The sequence below is a fragment of the Eleginops maclovinus genome, chromosome 4 (assembly GCF_036324505.1).
Source record: "Eleginops maclovinus isolate JMC-PN-2008 ecotype Puerto Natales chromosome 4, JC_Emac_rtc_rv5, whole genome shotgun sequence".
Lineage (NCBI taxonomy): Eukaryota > Metazoa > Chordata > Actinopteri > Perciformes > Eleginopidae > Eleginops > Eleginops maclovinus.
In genome coordinates, this window is record NC_086352.1 from 10,874,412 (window position 1) to 10,893,114 (window position 18,703).

Sequence of the window (18,703 nt, forward strand, 5' to 3'; positions counted from 1 at the left end):
TCATCCTCTTTTAAAATCTGCACAGCTACTTCTACTTCTACTGCTCATAATTCACTCTCAGAGCATTATGGCACACTTTTACTGTACTGAGTTGTTTTTGTATTAATATTTTGTGAAAGCATGTATCCTAATTTGTAATGGTATACTTGTTTTTTTTTTAAATATTAGCTCTATTTTTCGTCCTTTCCCTACTACTTAACCTTACTACACTTACTGTGCTGATAAGTACCATATAAACAAGTCAATTCCTTGTATGTGTACCTATTTAGAAACACATTTGATTCTGACTCTTTACTTTATTTCCATTTTTTCTGAACTGTCTCCTTTCCTTATTTCAGATTTACAGATGCACAACGTCTTTACAGTTTCCTCTCTGCTTCCTCATTTCCTTAGCTCTCACACCACTATGTGTCGCTCTCTTTATCTTTCTTTTCTGTCTGATTTCTAACTTCCTTTTCACTCCCTGTGTGTCTTTCACCCCTGGAGTCGCCAGAGGCAGGAGTAGGGCTCTGTAGTTCGTCCCGCAGGCTGGCAGGGGCCAGCAGAGCCGAGGGGCAGCCTCTTTGTGAGGAAATGATTTTCTCGGTGCTGAGGAGGACACTCCAAATCATCTCCAGCAATCTCAGTAATGGCCCTGAGACGCTGCTGCCTTTGTCCTGTAATGGTGACAGATGACTGGCTGGGCAGACGGGGGCCATCCAGACGCCTAGCAAAGGGGCGAACAAACCTCAACGTACACACACTCGTACACACACACACACACACACACACACACACACAAAAACACTTGCATAAAATGCCACTCCACTGGCGGTTGGTGTGATTGCGGGTAATTGTCTCTTCTCGGGCTGTGGTGTTAGTGCTTATCCTTAACGATCACTCTCTAAGAGGAGTCCTAACTACGTGTCCTTTCAAAGGAAAGATGATTCCACTTTACAGAGTCACGCCTAAGCATCCCACCACCAGCAGGGCCTCCTTCAAACATAAGAGCAACAACAATACACGTGTTTAATGTTAGAGCATTAAAAAGTGTTGGACACAGCAGATTAGGCATATCAACAGTTAGCCCAAATATGCAGAAAAGACGCGTTGGTCTTTTGGAGTTTATTATCACCATGTTATTCATTTAAAATCTAAAAGTATTGACAGCATTTATTCGTGTTTTTCAATGAAAGTGCTGGATTGCTCTTTGGTAGGGGAAGACACGTTAATGCTGCACATGTTTGTAAGGGCGATGCAAACAGGTGGGAGGATAATTCAAATGTGAGGCTGAAAATCTCAGCTCACGATCCTACATGTTGCCTGTGATTTTGGTGCACACAATTCTGGTACATTTCAAAAGATCATGTTATTTTTTACTATCATACATTTTGCTTCTCCAAGAAAAATCTATTATAGGTTCTGATAATAAATAAAAGCATCTGCCTTTGCTGTCGTCTTACTTTGGAGCAGTAACAACACCCATTGCTTAGGCCTAAATGATGGTGTCACTTGAAGATATGACAAGGGTGCACCACAAATCTAGTTTGACAGGGCAATACATACCGTGCCCTAGCTGACCAGACAAAGAATTAAACCCAAGCAGAAATAACATATATTACAACAATGATTATCAATCCTCTTGATTTACCCAGGATTTCTTCATCAAGCTCTTTGTGTTTGTAAAAATGGGACTTTTGTTGCTATATTTCTCTCCTATCATAAATAATGGGCCAATCAAGTACCCTCTTCCTCCACCTATGAAATATATACAGAAATGACTACAGCGAAAAGCAATTTAGTTCCTACAAATAAGGCAAGAGCGAGGAATGTGGCAGAAATCAAATTATTGTGGAAATTCACAAGTAGATTTATTTATGCCACAACTCGTTTAATTTTCAACTGCAATACCAATGGCATAAACAGATAGAATCGGAGGATGAAACCCTCTTTATTGGTCACATACATGCACACAGCAGAGCACACACAGTGAAATTGGTCCTCTGCATTTAACCCATCCTAGTACTAGGAGCAGTGGGCAGCTACTGTGCAGCGCCCGGGGAGCAATGGGGAGGGGGGATTGGAGGTGTCCGGTGCCTTGCTCAAGGGCACCACAGCATGGCCTAGGAGGTGAACTGGGACCTCTCCAAGTAGCAGTCCACTTTCCTTATTTCAAGTCTGTTCGGGGACTTGAACCGGCGACCCTACGATTCCCAGTCCAAGCCCTTACTTACTGAGCCACTGCTGGACCTTTAGCAAAGTATAACAACATAATCCAAAGTGTTAATGTTAGGGTATGATATACCATATGCAAGTAAATGCATCCTAGTCAATGAATGTCTTTGTTAGAGCAAGAACAACCGCCGCTGAGAATTGAAATGATAGTAAAGAATATCATCGGGTAAAATCAGCAGATCTAAATGGTCTGTAATCACTCTCTCTGCAAGAAGAACCTCTGATAAATATGTTTGTATATTTTTCTTTTACCATGCAATACATTTATCTTATCGTACACATCTGGTGTGTATGCACTTGTTCACCTCAGACTTAAAACACTGTTTTATTTGATGTGGTTGATTCCTCCCAGTGTCTCCCTCACCGGCACATAAAAGAACAGTTTTTCGATCACAGAGGTTGAGAACATGAATTGAATGGTTTGATGTGTCCTAAAGTTCGACTTTTAGCCCAACAAGACACAAACACATGTCAGTGACAGAATCAATGGGTGTAAATGGAGAAAGCCTGTCCTGTTGTTCCGGGCCTGGTAAAGAAGAGGTGTAAGATGTTCAGTTGCAGTCCCAGTGGTCGGAGGTGTTACCTTCACTTTAACTTGTTTGGTAGCTACCGTATCCCTCGTCTGTCAAGTGTGGCAATGATCCAAACAGACTATTCATAAAGGCAAAAATGTCGATCAGGGTGTTGGATGCATTTTCTTTTGAGTTAGATCATTGTTCTGATCTAAGATGTAATCGTTGGTTGCAGTCCCTCGGTTCAAAAACAGCTTTCATGTTTTAGTCTTTGTTTCCCTCAATTTCTTGCAAGAGTGATAAGAGGATATTGTACAAAACTTGAGTACATTGAAATATCAATTGCAATACAGAAAGTGCATGTCTTATTCTAAATACACTTACTATTTAACAGAATAGATCAGCTCCTTATTTTACATCAGCATTTTGAAACTACTCCGGCCTTTAACCATTGATATTTAATTCCTGAGCTGCAGAATCCTATTAGTGCATGTCACCAATCAGAATCAATAGATGGAGGATATGGTCAATGGCCGCCTCCTCATTAGAAGATACCCACAAGCAAGCCTGAGGGCAGATCAAAAGGACTGGTCTGAATGTTGCCTTCAGGAAGGGAGATTTTTTTTTTTCTCCAACACTGCAATCATCATGTCTCACTCTGTGGTGCATGTAGGTGTAGCGCCGTGCGGGTTGTTTGGGTCTGTGTTGGTAATTTCTCCCCCTACTGTTCAGTTAGCTTTACAGGATCAAGCCAGGATGTGTCTTTTTTCGTACTGTCAGTTTTGCCCAGCCAAAATGAATGTTGGATGATGAAAAGGTTTTCATTTTCATGAGCTGAACAAGGCTTTTATTACAAGCTTTGTGGCACTGCATTTCCAAGACAATCCAATGATCTAAATGTTTAATCAGCCCTAGAAGTTCACATATTTCCCTCACACCTTCACGAATTAGATTCTTTATTTGTTCATAAAGTCACAGTTTGAAGATCTGTTTTTTGTGCATTATACTTGTTGTTTGGCCTCCAATAGCTAACATTTTAAAATAAGTAGCTTGTTTTCATGTTGGCACCAAAGGAATGGTTTTTACTTACGATTTGTGGCCAATTAATAACCAAAAACACAATGAATAATTGAATGCAGATTCTTCTTTACAGCGCACGTTCTGTCTCCAAAATCCAACCAAACACCATCATTACATTACATTACGTTTCATTTAGCTGACGCTTTTATCCAAGGCGATTTACAATAAGTGCAAGAAACATAGAGAATCAAACTCCGAACAACAAGGGAAAGTGCAGATATATATTCACTTCAAGTAAGTCATACCATTGTAAGTGCTGGTGAATTTGTTACAAGACTTAAGTAATTGGCAAGAATTGAATTGCCAATTATTCTAACATCACTCCTGTTTCATCCCTTCAGATTGTCCTGAAAACACTATTTAATGTCTAATATCCAAAAGACAGCAATCAAAACAAGCAGGCCCACTGAACGATAGACCTCTTACATAATGGATGAATCCCCACTGACGAGAATAGACATGAAAACACCACTCCTGGTCTTATAGGTCTTATAGGGGCATGACTCTCCAACATCATGTACTTTTAAATAAAATGTATTTTTATCGGATAACATTAATGCTGTAAACCGCTGAGGTATTGTAAAGTAGAAAAATATGATACAATATTTTAGATGTATATCATGCAGGCCTAAGTGTAGCTTAAACCTTCCTGGAAAACTGAGCAGAATAAGAGCCGTCTCCTGAGGACGCTTACTGTAGAACTGTCTGGATAAACTGCACTTACAGTATGTTGTAAGTCTGTGTGTGTGTGTGTGTGTGTGTGTGTGTGTGTGTGTGTGTGTGTGTGTGTGTGTGTGTGTGTGTGTGTGTGTGTGTGTGTGTGTGTGTCGGCCCATGTGTAAGGCAGTGGAAAGTGGTCAGGGCCAAATTGCTTTATCGTTTGTGGATGAATTGAATAAAGTCATATCTGGCTTTTTGGAATGTTACCACAGGGTTCAGGAAAATTGGTTAGTGGAGCAATCTCTCAGAAATTTCCAAGATCCTGTTATACACTCACCATGCACTCAGTCAAGGCTGTTGTGGAGAAATAGCTCATTGGCTTGGAAAAAGATGTGTGCAGCTTCATACAGAGTTACAGCAAATAATTTGAACATCCTCTTGAAAGCAGGGATGTAATTAAAGAGCCAATGTCAAGAATTCAAGGCTGTGAAACAACAGTGAGCTCAATCACATTTTAGGATCATATTTAACTAATATTCATTAAATCACCAGAAAAAAACAAGGCTTTAAGGAAAGTAGGAGTTATTTGGGTCATCCTTGAATCCAAAAGTAAAAGTCAGACTAATGTTCCCATTGACCAAGCCATTATGTCACAATGGGAACATGATGTCTTTATGTTGCTGCAATGCAAACATTTCCCAAATTGGGATCAATAAAGTACTTCTATCTATCTGGGACTCCTTTGGTGCTCCTCTACTTAAATCAATACAATCAATTCACTCTTGAATTATGAATCAATTGCTAATGAATTTCACAGTTATGTTGCAGTATTTCCTTGTCAACAGTTACGAAAATGCCGTTTAGTATTAACTACAACTCAACAATGCTAATTTGTGCTTTTGATAGGCTTCTTTATTGTGCCAACAACAGCTGATACTCGTGGGTATTGTAGTTGTAAGAGCCTTGCAAAAAATGAAAGACAAAACATGATTCACAGTTATGGTAATTCATATCTTAGGGTTGTTATATTATCGAGGAGAGTCTGGTGTTTCTCTGTTAATCAACATTAAGAATATGGTTCAAACTATCACCAGCTTCAACTGAGAAGCCTGCTTTTCTTCTAAATCTGTCCATAATCTCACAACCATTTACTAATTACCAAGAGTTGTAATGGTAAATCTGCCTCGGTTGTCATTGTTCCTGCAAAATATGTGTTTGTATTGCTTTGATACATAGCAAATTAAAAAGAACAGTGGATTTTAAGGGGGATATTTTGGCAGTAATGAAACATAATATTCATAACTATGTTTTCATTGGTCTATTGAAGAGAAGCTAAGAATTGCTGTTTTTTGCTAGCACAGAATGAGCCCCTAAGTTTTACAGAATGGCTGCTTTTCCACGGAGTCGATCATGTTACACCACAATATATCTACATTAACCCAGAACAGACAAACCAAACACAGAGGCCTTTTGCATTTGTATGTTAGGTTAAGGTTAACGTTAGGTTCTCCAGAATGCTTGAGAAAGAAGGGGTGAGCAGAGGGGTACTCAATAGCCTCCTTGCACGGTAACCGTAAATTCTACTTCCGCTGTTACTTGTATGCGCGTCTAAACTTCCGGTCGAACACTTCCGTGTTATGATAGCGTTTGACAGCTGGATACCGGTAACCGGCTTTTACTATTTAGAAGTGTACAATGAGTGTGTTCACAATAAAAGAAAGACGACTGACCTTTCAAAGGGTGGGGACATCGGCACTGCACTGTTGTGTACCTCAGTGTACGAATTCTTCGAGGTACAATAAGCTACTTTCCTTTCATTCATTTCCCGTTGACCCGGCGGTACGGGCCGAGTGGCTGAGGAGAATCCGAAGGGATAATTTCAGTCCGACGAAACATTCAAAGGTCTGCAGTAGGCACTTTAAAAGCACAGATTTTGTCGTGACAGCCGGGGGACTAAGAAAACTCCAAAAGGGATCAGTCCCTGTTCTGTTTTCTTGGAACGGGTTTGAGCTATCGGCACCTAGACCGAGTGTTTGGGAGAGGCGCCCGCGGCCAGATGTGGAGAGTCCCGATGTCTCTGACAACGAGATGGAAATCGCGGCTGTAGCTACTGACCACGACTACTCGGTGTTGCCACAAACGGTGATACGAGCAAGTGACTTGGTTGAGGACAACGAAGCCTTGCGTCGGAGGATTTTGGACATTGAACATTGAAAAGTCGAGCAAAGACCACGTTAAATTATAAAAGTAAGTAAAGCTATTACCACAGTAATATCACTATGTAAGCGCTAATGTTAGCTATGTAGCTACAATAATATTGTGCCATAGTTACAACTTACCTTCATAATTGTCGATATAACTGGATAGGTACATTTTGTATCCCTTATCACGTTTGCTCTTCGGTGTAGAACTGCCCATCCGAACAAGTCGGTGGACATCTGAGATGGAAATGTTTGGGAGATCCTGCAGGCATCTAGTGTAGAAACTCGCCATGTTTGACGTTCACCGATATCACACCGGAAGTTTAGAAGCGCATACAGTAACAGCGGAAGTAGAATTTACGGTTACCGTGCAACGAGGCTATTGGTTGCAATCTCCACCTGACCATTAGAAGCCACTTATTCGTATAGACTGGCCCTTCAAATGTTTACGTTTTACCTTTGTCCAGCTTTGTCGTTCTCCTTTATAGCTGTATGTCTCTTTTTTTTGCGAGTACACTGAGAGCAACGTTAACCAGAATCCCTTTTCCTTTTATCTTTTGACATAAATCTGATTGTGGTTATTTTTCGTGCAAGATTGGAAAGCTTGAGAGGTATAGGAAACAGTTACTACAGGCATTAGCAAACGGTCAAACGAAGAAGCTGCAAAATGCAATACACAACAGCTTTCTGTCAAAAATATATGGCTTCAACTGTAATCAGAAACCCTCCACCCAATTCCCAGCTCACCCACACACAACAGCATACAACAGTTCAATAAAGTCACCTATACATTTGCTATCAACTCTTCATTTTGGCCCAAAAGTTTAGACAACTGGTAGAATAAAATAGGAGTCTGTGTGCATGTGTGCGTTTGTGCGTGCATTTGTGCGTGCGTGTGTGTGCGACTTTGCAAGGTGGGGCAACTTGATAAATGACGCCAAAGTAGAATAGACTGGTGTTCAGATGGCTTCAGCCTTGTAAAGATGTGACAAATGACGGAGCAGAAAGTATTGATTCCAATCTCTCCCTGGTGCAGTGTTTCACTGTGGAGGCTGCGTACACACACTCTCACACCCTACATGCATGCATACAGTTGCACACACACACCAAAAAGGAGCACAAAAACCGCACACATGCCATTTATTCATGCATTATGTGTGTGCATTTACAGAATGTGTGCCTGGTGTGGGAATTTGAGAACACTCTTTGTCATTGGCTGCAGTGTGTGAGAACATAATGTGTGTAAAAAAGATTGGTATATGTGTTTGTGTGTCAGTGACATGTGTAATGTACTGTATATCGATGCCTTGTGACCACGTGACTATGGTCTTTATGTTCTTATATGTGTGTGTGTGTGTGTGTGTGTGTGTCTGTGTGTGTGTGTGTGTGTCTCCATTGTTAGTAGTTAGTGTTGGGATGCCAGCAGGAGTCCCTGGTCACACACATTAAAGTCTCATCTCATCGTGTTTTAAACCAGCTGTGTTTCTCCACGCTGTCAGGAACATTCAGTCGCTCAGATGATGTTCGTGTGTGTGTGTGTGTGTGTGTGTGTGTGTGTGTGTGCGTGTGTCTGTCAGGGAGTGTGTCAGGCTGTTTGTCAGGGTGCATGGGAGTGTGTGCCGCGTTAGCATGATCACAGAAGGGGGCAAAGGTCAAAGACGGCTAACCAGGAGAGGAGAGGAAGGGGGAAGTGGAACCGATCAGATGAGAAGGCAGGAGAGGCGGGAAATAATCCAGCGGAGGGGGGAGGGGAGGGGAGGGGAGGACAGTCAGCCATATTGTCCCAGTGGACCGATGGATGGATGGATGGATGGATGGATGGATGGATGGATGGATGGATAACTATGTTTCTGAGAAAGGATAACTAGTGCTCTTGATGGATGGATTAGCTTAGCATGATTTATCATCTCATCATATTGTGTTGAAGTGTTTGTTTAGGCTGATGAAAGTGTCCTGTTGCAATGTTTGGGATTTAAGTAGTTTGTTTTACTTAAAAATGTTATGTCTTTCCTTATTTACATTTGGGAGTACAGAAAAGGATAAACAACAAGAAAGACAGATGTAGAAAAGTATGCTAAGTATTTTCGGAGCAGAATGTAATGATGGATGGATGGATGGATGGATAGATAGATGGATGGATGGATGGATGGATAGAGTTTAAGAAAAGAGACTGAATGTGCCCTTTTCTGTGGTGAGTGTGGGGTTTGTCTGTTACATGGAGGCACACATTAATTATTCAATCAACAGTGTCCTGTGGTCTATTTAAAAACAACCTTCTAGCCTCCGACTTGCCACAAAGAGTCCCGTGAGTCCCAGTCAGTGGACCATTGCTCTCTAGCTATGGATGGATGGATAGATCTCAAATGGTCCCAAAGAAGGACAATTATAAATCTGGGGTTCTCAAAACCAACAATTATGATATAGACAAAGCAATACTGAAATAGGAGGTGAGACCCTTCATGACAGCTCCTTTACTCAGGCCACCTCATAAAACCCTCTAGTCAGATCAAATGTGTAAAACAAAAAGCCATGAACATGAAAACATTGCACTTGCTCTCATTTGCACTTAATCTACCAGACACTGTAGCTAAACTGTGGGTAATGCTGTATATATGTTGGTCTAATTTATATATTTATTTTATTTGAAGCTGTATTGGCCATGTCAAGCACAAACATACGTCTCTTAGCAACAGACAACGATGACTATGCTGATCATGATTGTGGTGTAGACAGAGAAAAACTGTGTGAGCAGAAGGTGGGGTTAAATGGGGTTGGCATATTGATGATATTGTCGGGAGAAAAATAGAACAAGTGCAATTTGAGAGGCCTTGTAGGATGGATGGATGGATGGATGGATGGAGGGAAGGAGGGAAGGAGGAGGGAGGGAGGTAGGTAGGTGGGGGTGGATGGATGGATGGATGGATGGATGGATGGATGGATGGATGGATGGATGATGGATAGGTAGATAGATAGATAGATAGATAGATAGATAGATAGATAGATAGATAGATAGATAGATAGATAGATAGATAGATAGATAGATAGATGGATAGATATTTGTGCTGCTTTGGTCTCTTAAGTGATATGAAAACAATATAGTAGGCTAACATGTGTACACACACGGACACAATCATTACTGTCTTTCAGTCAGTGCAGGGGGGAGAGCGTTCAGCAGGGGGTCAGAGCAGAGGTCAAAGGCATTCAGAGGACCAACACCACCCTCCTCACACCCTCCTCCCCTGCATCACCCTCGGTCACTCCCAATCAAGCTCCTCACACTCACCTCTCCTCTCCCAATCACTATGATGTGTGTGTGTGCTGCACCCAGGCATGCTGAAACACAGCTCATCCCCCTGATGCTCCTTCCCCCTGAAGCTACCGTGTTGGGAAGGGGGGCTGGGGCATTACTTCCGACCTTTGACCTGGGGAGAATTGACTCTTCACCAGGCCTGTGCGGTCGCTCACCCTTGACCTCTGAGGTCGTCCAGTCAAAGCCAGCCAATCACGATGGTCTTTGATTCACTCTCCGACCTCTGCTTGGAGGGAAGGAGGTTGGGCTTACAGGGGTGGGGGTTAGCTGACCATAAAAACATACCACCCTGCTGTGATGGAGCATATGTTGTAGCGTCTGCCCATCATGGCTGATCTGTAGTGCTTCCGTCACAGCAGCCTCTGTTGACAAGCCTCAACTTGTGTGTGTGTGTGTGTGTGTGTGTGAGCTGAAAAGTGTATATTCCCATCTCATGATCTCATAACTGCAACATGACCCCTACATGAAACACACCAGGAACATACATTCAGGTGGGGATGTATGCGCTGTCCCTACAGCCTCCTGCTGGTCTGGTTAGGTCTCGGGGAATGGAGTTTACTGGAAAGTGATGGAGAATCCTTACGGTCATGACCGTTGGTGTAATCTAATGACCGCTCACTCAGAGCCGGAGGAGGAGGAGGAGGTGATGGAGGCCAAGGGGGTAGTGGACAGGAGGGGAGGCGATGAGGGGGGGGATGGTCAGGAAGGATGGGTGATGGGGTCTGGAGGGAGGAAGGGAGGGTGATCTTGTGTCCTCAGAACTGACCGGCTGGTGTTGACCTCTATTCAATCAAATCAGATAACCAGCTCTCAGTCAAAGGCATTGTCTTGTCGTGTGCCACGGAAAACCTAATACGGCTACAGATTCATCCTGAACTGGATACACAGAATGTTACAGCCATTATTTACCGGGGAGAGTTTCGTAATTCAGATTAACCTTATCCTCTCCCATGTTTGAGGAGGTTGGTTCTACTTCTGTCTTTTTCAGAGTAGATTGATTGTAGGTGAGCCAGGGAGCACTTAATGCTCACAAACACACCATTTGTAAAAACACAAATACATATATGATGGGTAGGACTTTCTGTGTGTGGTAGAATAGTTGTATTATTTTGTGGTCTTTTTTTATGTGTGTGTTTTTGCTGCATGTGTGCGTAGCTCCCCTTCTGACCTCTAAGGATTTATGGGCTGCAAGTGTGAGAGCTTTGACACAGAGATATATCTGCAGGATCCATTGTGTTAATGCAGTGTGTGTTTGTGTATGTGTATCTGTGTCTCTCAGTCTCTTTTGCTATGTGTGTGTATGTGTGTGTGACAGGGACTAATTCCATTAGTGGTCTAGTGCTACGGGAGATGAGCAGGGATTGACAGAGCTGCAGTCGTAATGAATTGGCTCTGGCAGCATCACTCAGCCTATGTTCTCTCTCTCCCCCTTCTACCCCTCTTCTCCCTCCCTCTCTCCCAGCAACACTTTCACCCAACTGTCTCTCAATAAACACACCCTCGTTAGGGCCTCGCTTGCTAATCACCGCTCTTCATTACCGCTGTGTTCGCTTAACTAGACGCTTTCATTACGACTGCTGTGCCTGCAAAACGCCAAGATACCTGCATTTGCCAGTTCCCCATCTCTATAACTGCTGGGCCCATAGACTGTATATATACAGTCTATGGCTGGGCCACATTAGCAAAATGAATAATTACCGTATTTTGTTTAAGGAAAAGTCACTCTCTATTTAACACTCATGTAAGGTCCATACCAATAACAGCACAGACTCCTTTAGATGTACGTTTATTCCCCCACCTGAGTTTGAGCCAAACTCGAGATGATGCAGATTAGAAACTTTCAAAACTGTGATGTGCTCTTCAGGCCCAGCCCTGACCAATGTGCCGCCCTAGGCAAGATTTTAGCTTGCGCCCCAATCATGGCCCGTCACTACATGGGGGCCATGATTGGCTCTGTATGCAATGTTAGTGTAGTTTCCTTAGCTTTCGCCTATACTGCCTATGCACAGGGCGCCCCCCACCAATTCGGCAGCGCCCCCAACCAATTTGGCACCCGCCTAGTTCTCCTGTACCCAGGGCCGGCCCTGGTGCTCATATACACCTCCTGCATTGGTCACCTGTAATTATAATGTAGGCCTACAACTATACAGAAACAGAACACCCAATAGATGAATGGTTCAAGTTCGACTTTTGGGCCACATTTTTCCAATGTCTTTAAATTCCAGAGAGAACTAAATGGACAAGCAATAGTGAGACGTATTTCTATGAGTCTGACAAAGGTCTTGATTCTAAGTTGATAACAATAATCCTTTAGAATTGCATCTACAAGTGCTGGAGTTCCCAAGCTCATGTACATGATCCATAGATAAATGGAGACCTGTGTAGCTGCCCCTCTTTACAACACTTATGTTTGACTTTTAACATCTTAGTAAAACATTTCATCTTTCGTGCTAAGAAGTTTGCAGCTGAATTGCCATCACCTTCAGCTTCACAATGAAAACAACTGAACTTTTCTTTTACACATCACAAAGATACACTTTACCAAAGTGAGGGCATTTGCACCTGCTATAGCATTTGTGCAACACCTGGATTGTTTCCATGTTGATGGGTCCAGTATTCAGTGTCTGACCCAACAAAAATGGCCATATTTCTGACATAAAGAAGTGCATTGTGCAGATTGAAGTGGATCTGTGGCTGACGGCCAATAGAAAAACAGAGTGGTCGAGGACCTGAAGCCTCTGGGCAACATCACTGACCTTTAGGTGGAGAAAGCCCCTGCTCCAGTAGTGGGGGAACCCCACTGGTTGCAGAACCATCCAACCCAGTGATAAAGGAAACCAAAGTGGCAGGGGGCTCTGAAAGGGCACACAATGTCGATACAGGAGGAGGAGTGGTCTTTTGGTCCCCCACCAGCACACTGAAGATGAACACACTTGGGGTCTGTAGGTCTTTATCTGAGCGTCTTGAATCGTTGGCCTTTGTGTGCATTGTGTGACGGCTGAATGTGATCCGATGTCACTATCGGGTCTGAATGAACTTCACGCCTGATGACAGATGATGCAGATGGAACCTTTCTTTCAGGGAAATTGGTTGAGCCTTTTTAGGGGCTTTTCAAGCTTGCCATATAACATGCAGCATATTTAGTGATGTTAAGAAGATCAGCCGGTTTGTGAACAGACCAAGGGATCATTTGTGTAATCAGCATGTCGAGCGCTCCAGCACAGTGTGAAATCAAACGTGAGGAACTTGCAGCTTAACCATATCTTTAAGTGCCAAATTTGTTTTTGAGACCTGTGGTAGCAATATTGTGGATCATTGAATTCACTCATGTATAAGCAAAAAGAGTGTGTGTAGGCCATTTCAGTAGCTGTCACACAACATGGTATAAAGCCAAGATAACTGCATCATCAATGCTTCAGGTTAACAGTGTACACATTTTGGAGGAGAGCGTATACATTATTTAGTAAACAGGATTAGACATTGCCTTTATATTTTTGAATCAAATGGTTGTTTCCTCCTCTTTGTGTCGGCGCTTTGTACTGTACCTGTCCTCTGTTACTTCCTGACGGTCGCCATTCTTCTGATCTTGTCATTTGCTCTTTTATAAGGACATTGATTCTGTAGGTCAGGTTTGCTGACCAGTCCCTGCACCCCCCATCAGAGACCCTTTCATGTTCCCAGCAGCAACCTGACACCTGCTCAGGGCCCCAGCAGCCAGCGTCCATAATCCATACATCACAGACACACACACACACACACACACACACACACACACACACACACACACACACACACACCAGAAACAAGCATGCACAGATATGGGCATCCATTGCAAACACACCTTTAACATACAAACACACACTCCATGGAGACATTGCACTAATATTGACACTTGGCGGGATATCAATATTCTGGGACAAATTGATTGGCCATGTTGTTGTGGTGTATGAAGTGTTTCATCACACTCATAGCAATCTTCTTTACACTTATACTTGGGTAGCAACAGGACAGGTCGCTTAGAAAAACACAAATTCACAGGCCATCACCTCCTGGCCATGTTTATGTCACTGTGGGCCTGTCCCGGCTGTGCCCTGCCTCTCACCCAATGCATGCTGGGATTGACCTAAATTGCCAGAACTAGGACTAGAAGTAACAAAAAATGAATGGATCAAAATATCATTAGGTTCAAATCAAATGTAGACTTCTAAAAACAAAGTCAAAAGTGACCAAAATGGCTGATCCTGAAACTTCCACATGGTGGTTAATCAGCCTCTGTGGAGCCAGAGGTTCAAACAGAAAAATAATGTGACATTACTTAGGATTTTTAAACAAAACTATATTACATTTTGTCACAGACGGCTCATAGAAATATGGGTGAGACAATATGAGACAAACCCAGTAAGTACTCCAATGTCCGTTTTCCACAAACCTACATGAAATTGTTTCTACAGCTACTGTATGAATAGAACATATCTGACTTGTGCTGGATTGTTTTATATAATACAATATGTTTTGCATCCTATTTTTTTATTTTCTTTTGCTTTACTCATTTAGAGAACTCTAGGTAAACCCAATAGACAAACCTAAAGTAACTGTATCAATGCTTTGTCCTGATGTACTGCTTTTAGGGACTTGGTATGCAGTGAGACATTTCTTGATGGTGACTTGTCCTTCACTCTACCATTACCCTATAAAATCATTTCTCCACGTGTGCAGCAGTGGTGATTCTACTTTAATGTGTGTATTAACAACCTGGGTTGTAACTGTGACATATGTGAAAGTGATCATTTGATATAAACAATTTTTCAGGCAGTACAGATAAAATGAATTGCATTTTGTAATGGACATCACTGGTATAACACTGCACCCAGTATGGAAGAAATACACAGAGAAGAGTTCAGGAAGTGAGAGCAGTGGGAGATAGTGAAGATGACTCCAGGAAGTTGTCTCATTGTGTGCTAATTGTGTCTTTAACTCCACTTTCCGGTGGTGGAGCAGGTGTGGAGTCTTCATGCTGATGGTCTTCCAGCGGGTCCATATATGAAGAACCTTGTTAAGCTAAGGTGGTCGATAGAGTCAACGGTGTTTGTGTGTCCTCATTAACTGCAGGATGTCCCTCAGTAGGAGAGGGGAGGTAAGGAGGCCCTCATCGATGATGAGGTTGTGCATGTGTGTGTGTATGAGCATTTGTGTGTGTGAACCATCACATTGATCGATCCCACTCATAATCTCCCATGACCCCCTAGGCAGCATGAATTACACCGGTGGGCAGTGTCTTCAGTGTGTGTGTGTATTTGTGTTTGCGGGGCTGAGAGAGAAGGGGGTGGGGGTCTCTATAATTACAGCAGATGGAGATAGTATCTGAGGGACCTGCACACAGGGGAAGCTGAGTGAGGGCAAGTGGATTAAGAGAGAGAAGAGGTAAGAAGAAGGCTGAGCAGTGAAGGAGTTCCTCTGCTCGGCTTTACAAAACAGCAGGACCCCTTGCTCCTCTCAAAAAGATTGATCCAGGAGAAAGCAGTGATCCCCTTTTGGACTTTTCATCCCTAAAATCCACAGGATGTTGTTTTTATCTCGCTTTCTACAAGCACACACAAGGATCCACACGTACATACCAGCATGCTGGTGATGAGATACACATGGACAGATTTAAACTTCTTAATTGATTAAAGGTTGCCAATGATGTAACAAGACATGTGATAACCGAATGTTCAAATGTAATCAGTTCTTCAAGTACTTCAAAATATATTTAACAGGAAAAGCACAAACACATTTGTTTACACTACAAGTCCACCACCATGCTAGCTTTGAGCTAAATGCAAACTCATCTCATACATTTCTAATGAGCACTAAATCTACCTTATCTCATACTAGTCATATCTTGCGGCTTAAGAAGAAGCTTTGGGCTTTACTATAAAAAGGGGCAGAATGTTGCGTAGTACAGTATCCTGGTGCAGAAGGTTTGTGTGGGGTTAATATAAGAACATGACTGAGTGCTGTTTTACCATGAGACAACATTAATTAGGCAACAAAAAAAACACTCGATTAGGATTTAAAAGAAACATCATGATTAGAATCAGCTACGGATGTTACTTCATTTTACGCAGTTATAATGTTGTCATTAAAAAAGATCTTTGGTAATGAGACAACAAATGCAGGTCCCTTGGGTAAATATTCCTGTGCTTGATGGTCCATCCTTTACTCCCACACTAAAATACTGATGCACAATGCCCAACGGTCGCTATTTGACACCTTGGGAATAAGACCAGGCTAGCTAAAAAAAAATCAATTTCAAAAGATCTACTAAATTCATAGAGAGGGTAACGATGTGCACACAAACATTGCTGTCAATCAATTTAGGATATTTCACTTGAAAACACAAATGTGAACATCATGCCACCGTAATAAGTCAGTGGTATTACAAAACTCATACTTCCATCTCATCTGGAACAACATGGTGGATAGACCAACAGACCGATATGTATGTCCATAGAGCCATGCACTTCTAAATCCTGCAACCAGGTACCCTTATTCCCTGTAGTTTTTAATTACCTGAAATAGAAAAAAAATAAAGGCCAAATTTGAGGCGTTCAAGTACTGAATTTCATCTTCATTCATTTTGTAGTATCCATGTCATAGCTTTTTATGAAAAGCTGCTCCGTTTGCTTATTGTTACAGCAGAAATGGGGAAAAACCACTTCTTACTTACTTAATGTGTGGTGAATACAACTCGTGTTAGATGACTGCCGAAATAGCAATTCAAATTCCCATTTAAATCTAACACTTGTTAGATTCACAGTGATACAAGGAGACAGAGATTATTAAAACTACTAGTGATTCCCAGCATTACAAGCATATAACAGCATATAAGGGGTGAAAAATACTGATAAAAGAGAATTGCCAGAAATAAGACTCAGGAAACGGAGATTTGAGTCGCACTTTGGTGTGTTTTTTATGAGACAAGAGCAAGATCACGTCTTCTCCTTCAGTCCTTCAACCCCTCTTGTTAATTTTCTTGTGCAGGGATGAGGTTGGAGTTATATGAAGGTTGTCATATGAGTCGGCTCATACATCAAACAAGATGACCTTAGCCTCGATGACAGTCAGGACAGGACGGTGCGAGCGTACCAGTGTGTGTTTGTGTGCTACCATGTATGGTGCTGGAGAGCATGCGCATACCTCCTGTCTTCCACATAATCTGGCTCGTTCTTCTCCGTCACATCCAGCTCACCTTCTGTTTGTATCTGAGCCGGCTCATTTCTGCACCACAACACTGATTATGATAATCAGAACATAAGGAGCGGTTTGCTAAACCAGGAAGATGTGGGTGCGTTAAGGGATATCCTCAGGTATAGGATTACACCGGTTGAAGATTATTATTGATTTGCTCATGGAGCTGTCAGTCTCTACTCAGATACCGGGAGCAGGGTGACTGACAGGGACGGGGTTGGGTGGCCCGCAGCCAGCCAGGAGGAACAACTCGGCAGGATGGGCTGGGAAGAAGCAGGGAGATGGAGAGAAGGATAACATGGAGGGATAAGGGTAATTGATGGTTGTTATAGCAGTGGGAGGAGTACGAGTAGAAGGAGAGGGAGAGAGGCTGATGAATTGAGAATGGATGAGAAATGATGGAAAGCAGAGAAAGGCAGGTGATGAGACAGATGGACTGTTGGTGTATCGTTCCTGTCTGTGAAGCATCCAGCAGAACAAATAGTACATCTTATAATTAAGGTTGAGGATATTTTTTACCAATGTTCACTTCTCTTTAAGATTTAAGACATGAGCAATGGTTTCATTTATGATCGTGTTAAATTAGGGTTGGGTTAAGAGTTTGGGTACGAAGGGCTGGTGAAAATTTTGTAAGCAAAAGTCAAGTACACATTTTCCTGTTTTCAGCTCAAAGGATTTGGCAAAGCTATGAGCCTCATCAAATCAGACACTATAGGCACACTTCCAAGTCCCCAAAACAGCGCTCAGTCTATTTATCTGTGATTCAGTTGGACACTGATCCAAATGACATATTTCCACACATAATTACTGCAAAAGAAATGAAGTTTTAAAGGCGTCACCGGTCTGTCTATTACAAAAGGTAAGCCACAATTGAACCAAAATCAATGTCATAGTCATAATCGAAGATCTGATTTTGACAGTGCCAGTTGCCATCTCCCATATGGTCTAGCGGTTAGGATTCCTGGTTTTCACCCAGGCGGCCCGGGTTCAACTCCCGGTATTGGAACTATATTTATACTGAAGACTTGGTAACTGAAGAGTGTCTGAATGTTCAGTCTATGGACTCATTGCTGGAAAGGTGTCAAGTTATAGGCAGTCAGCAGGTGCCATTGATAATACATCATAACTTCTCAAATTGCCTAATTTGAAAGCAACATTTACGATACTTTTCTACTCAACTCCTCTGTTTGTTTTCTTATGAATTAAAAAGTTGTGGATCTTTTTTTGGCTTTCCCTTAGTTGAGGTTCTACTTGAGTTGAGCTGATACTATGAGGGAGAGTTAAATCTCTGCAGACCACTGATGCGTTTTTCTGATTAAAGATTTCGGCAAGTGATGCAAAGGAAGATGATGTCACAGCAGTGTCACTAAGCATCAGAAGAGTATCCTGCCTAGACCATGGGCTTCGATACGCAGTAGAAAGCAAAATAGAGAAAAGGACTGTCAAGCTGAACCATGCAGAGGTTATGCGGCATTAAGGCCTATTGCCAGTAGTAT

At 42.3% G+C, this 18,703-nt stretch overlaps 1 non-coding gene across 1 annotated transcript; it reads left to right on the forward strand.

Moving 5' to 3' along the window:
* The first annotated feature begins 18,141 nt into the window (after window positions 1-18,141).
* On the forward strand, window positions 18,142-18,213 carry trnae-uuc (transfer RNA glutamic acid (anticodon UUC)). Its single transcript has one exon. It is a non-coding gene; the product is annotated as a tRNA-Glu (tRNA).
* The last annotated feature ends 490 nt before the right edge of the window (window positions 18,214-18,703 follow it).